Here is a 4,530-nt window from a genome sequence, read left to right on the forward strand (position 1 = left end):
TGGAATCTCAGGGTTGTTTTGATTTGCATTTCCCTGATGACTAAGGATGTTAAACATTTTTTCACTGACCTGGAAATTTCATTCCAACTGGAGAGCTTTCATAGTGCTAGAAGGTACTAGTCACACTGGAGGAGAAAAGTAATTGTCATTCTTACCCAGCAACAAACTCTTCAAGGTTCAATAATGACCAGCCTGGCAAGACAGTTCCACTGTGGCAATAGTATCATCATGGGAATAAACAATATCTATAACCAAAGTGTGGATACTTCGTTCCTTCTTAGAATGGGGAACAAAATACCCATGGAAGGAGTTACAGAGAAAAAGTTTGGAGCTGAGACGGAAGGAAGGACCATTCAGAGACTGCCCCACCTGGGGATCCATACCATATTCAACCACCAAACCTAGACACTATTGCGTATGCCAGAAAGATTTTGCTGACAGGACCCTGATATAGCTATCTTTTGTGAGGCTATGCCAGTGCCTGGCAAATACAGAAGTGGATGCTCACAGTCATCTAGTGGATGGAACACAGGGCCCCTAATGAAGGAGCTAGAGAAAGTACCCAAAGAGCTAAAGGGATCTGCAACCCTATAGGAGGAAAAACAATATGAACTAACCATCACCCCGCAGAGCTGTGTCTCTAGTTGCATATGTAGCAAAGGATGACCTAGTCAGCCATCAATGGGAGGAGAGGCCCTTGGTCTTGCGAAGATCATATACCCTAGTACAGAGGAATGCTAGGGCCAGGAAGCAGGAGTGGGTGGGTTGGGGAGCAGAGTGAGGGAGGGTATAGGGCACTGAGGCAAGACAAAGCAGTCCTCTGCTACTTATGTGCCCGGGATTGAGGATATACATCAGCCCATGTCTGCTCTTTGGTTGGTGTCTCTGAGAGGTACGTGTTAGTCAGCTCCTTCAAACCTTCCTCTAACTCATCCATAGTGGGGCCCTGACCTCAGTCCAATGTTTGACTGTAAGTATCTACATCTGCCTCAGTCAGCTGCTGGTAGAGTCTCTCAGAGGACAGCCATACGAGGCTCCTGTCTACAAGCAAAACATAACATCAGTAAAATAGTGTCAGGGTTTCATGCCTGTGCATGGGATGGATCCCAAGTTGAGGGCGCACACCTTTAATCCCAGTTCTCAGGAGGTAGAGGCAGGTGGATTTCTGAGTTCGAGGCCAGCCTGGTCTACAAAGTGAGTTCCAGGACAGCCAGGGCTATACAGAGAAACCCTGTCTCGGAAAAAAAAAAAAAAAAAAAAAAAAAGGTTGAGCTGGTCACTGGATGACCTTGCCTTTAGTCTCTGCTCCATTTTTACCCCTGAATTTCTTTTAGATAGGAATAATTCTGGGTCAAAATTTGAAGTAAGTGAGTGGCCTATCTACTGGCAGTGGTCTCTTCAGATTCCATCTCCCCACTGTTGGGCATTGGCTAAGGTCATTGAGTGCTGGGAGCCTTTCACATCCCAGGTCTCTGGGACTTTCTCAAGGTTCCCTCCATATACCCCCACCCTTACAGCTGCAAATTTTCATTCATTCTCCTGGTCCTCTGGGCTTCTCTCCTGTCTTCCTTCATACCTGACCCTGTCTCCCCTTCTTCATCTCCCATCCACTTCCCTTGCTCCCTCTGCCTCACATGTGTTGGCCTAACTCGGCCAAAAATCTTTGGCCTAATGGAAAGACCTGAGCCTCACTTGAGTCCAGGAACCTACCTCGCCCACTTCTATACTAGAGTAACTCAGCATGACCTGCTTAAGCCCACCTTTACCTAGCTACTGCTGATGTACAATAACTTCATTTGCCCTGTCAGTCACCCCATACCCTCCTTCACCCTTCCCTGCCTCCTATGTCATCTCACCCCACCAAAAATCCCCACCTCCTCCCTAAACCCTATATAAGCAAGAGGCTGATGTAATAAAACCAGTTCCTGTTTTGACAAGACTCCCAGCTCAGTGTGTTTCTTTTGGGCCATTGACACTCACTATCCTGCTCAGCCCCTACAGACCCAGCTGGACTGGGTTCTCTCCTCTCACCTGGACCTGACTGCAAAAAGCTGACAGACATGCTGATTTTGTTAGCCCTTCTAAGTGGGATTGAAGCATCCTCACTTGGACCTTCCTTCTTGTTAAGCTTCAAACACTCTGTGAGTTGTATCAAGGGTATTCTGTACTTTTTGGCTAATATCCACTTATCAGTGAATACATATCATACATGTCCTTATGGGTCTGGGTTACTTCTCTCAGGAAGATATTGCTAGTGCCATCCATTTGCCTGCAAAATTCATGATGTCCTCATTTTCAATAGCTGAATCGTATTCCACTGTGTAAATCAACAACATTTTCTGTATCCATTCTTTAGGTGAGGAACAACTAGGTTGTTCCCAGCTTCTGGCTATTACAAATAAGGCTGTTATGAACATGGTGGAGCTTGTGTCCAGGTGGTGGTGAGGTATCTTTTGGGTATATGCCCAAGAGCAGACTAGCTGAGTCTTCAGGTAGAACTAGTTCCAATTTTCTAAGGTCCAGAATGGTTGTACCAGTTTGCCCTCCTATCAGCAATAGAGGAGTGTTTCTCTTTCTCCACATCCTTGCCAGAATCTGCTGTCATCTGAATTTTTTTTCTTAACCATTCTGATTGGGGTAAGGTGGAATGTCAGAGACATCCTGATATGCACTTCCCTGATGACTAAGGATGTTGAATATTTCTTTAAGTGCTTCCCACCCATTCAAGATTTCTCTGTTGAGAATTCTCTATTTAGTGCTGTAGTCCATTTTTAAATTGGGTTATTTGGAGTTTTGAAGTCTAACTTCTTGAATTCTTTGTATATATTGGATATTAGCCCTCTATCAGATACAGGGTTAATGAAGATCTTTTCTCAATCTGTTGTTTTTTTGTTTTGTCCTATTACCAGTGTCCTTTGCTTTATGAAAGCTTTGCAGTTTCATGAGATCTCATTTATTAATTGTCGATCTTAGAATCTAAACCATTGGGGTTCAGTTCAGAGAAATTCCCCCTGTGCCAGTGCATTAGAAGTTACTTCTCACTTTCTCTTCTATTACATTCATTTTACCTGGTTTTATGTTGAGCTCCTGCATCCACTTGGACTTGAGCTTTGTACAAGGTAATACATGTGAATCCACTTGCATTCTTCTATGTGCAGACCTCCGATTAGACCAGCACCATTTGTTGAAGATGTTTTCTTATTTCTACTGTATGGTTTTGGCTTCTTTTTCAGAGATCAACTGTCTCTAGGTATGTGGGTTTATTTCTGGGTCTTCAATTCTATTTCATTAATCAACCTGTGTGTCTTTGTACCAATATCATGTGGTTTTTATCACTATTGCTCTGTAATACAGCTTGAGGTCAGGGACGGTGATTCCTCCAGACGTTCTTTTACAGTTGAAATTGCTTTGGCTATCCTGGGTTTTTTGGTTTTCCATATGAAGCTGAGAATTGCTCTTTCCTTATCTATGAAGGATGATGTTCAACTTTTGATGGGGATTGGAATGAATCTGAAGATTGCTTTTAGAAAGATTGCCATTTTTCCTATGTTAATCCTACCTATCCATGAGCATGGGAGACCTTTCCATCTTCTGAGATCTTATCCAATTTCTTTCTTCAGGGACTTGAGGTTCGTGTCATATAGATCTTTTACTTGCTTGACTAGAGTTACACCAAGATATTTAATATTATTTGTGGCTATTGTGAAGGGTGTTGTTTCCCTAATTTCTTTCTCAACCTGTTTATCATCTGTATAAAGGAAAGCTACTGATTTGTTTGTGCTAATTTTATAGCCAGCCACATTGCTGAAGTTGTTTATCAACTATAGGAGTTCTCTGGTAGAATTTTTGGGGTCACTTATGTATACTATCATATCATCTGCAAATGGTGATATCTTGACTTCTTCCTTAAAATTCATATATAATTTATATCTCATTCATTTCCTTTTGTTGTATAATTTCTCAAGGTAGAATTTCAAGTATTATATTGAATAAATAGGAAGAGAATAGTCAGCCTTCTTTTGTCCTTTATTTTAATGGGATTGCTTCTAGTTTCTCTCTATTTAACTTCATGTTGGTTTACTACATATTGCTTATATTATGATTAGGTAAGTGTCATGAATTCCTGTTCTCTCGGGAACTTTTAACAGGAAGGATTATTGTATTTTGTCAAAGGCTTTTTCAGCATCTATTGAAATGATTATGTGACTTTTTTCTCTTGAGATTGTTTATATATTGTACTATTGATGTATTTTCATATATTGAAATATTCCTGCATCCCTGGGATGAAGCCTAATTGATTGTTGTGAATGATGTTTTTGATGTGATCTCAGATTTGGTTTGTGAAACATTTATTGAGTATTTTTGCATCAATATTCATAAGGGAGTTGGTCTGAAGTTCTCTTTCTTTGCTGAGTGTAGTGGCTATTCTTGGTTGTCAACGTGACTATATGTGGAATGAACTACAATCCAGAATTGGAAGACTCACCAGTGACCCTAATCTGGAGGCTGGGAGATAGAAGTTTCTGATCT

The 4,530-nt window shown here is 41.4% G+C and overlaps 1 pseudogene; it reads left to right on the forward strand.

The window, feature by feature from the left end:
* Positions 1–4,530, forward strand: part of LOC110324013 — a 43,183-nt pseudogene that overhangs the window by 36,821 nt on the left and 1,832 nt on the right.

The sequence above is a fragment of the Mus pahari genome, chromosome 7, assembly GCF_900095145.1.
Source record: "Mus pahari chromosome 7, PAHARI_EIJ_v1.1, whole genome shotgun sequence".
Taxonomy (NCBI): Eukaryota; Metazoa; Chordata; class Mammalia; order Rodentia; family Muridae; genus Mus; species Mus pahari.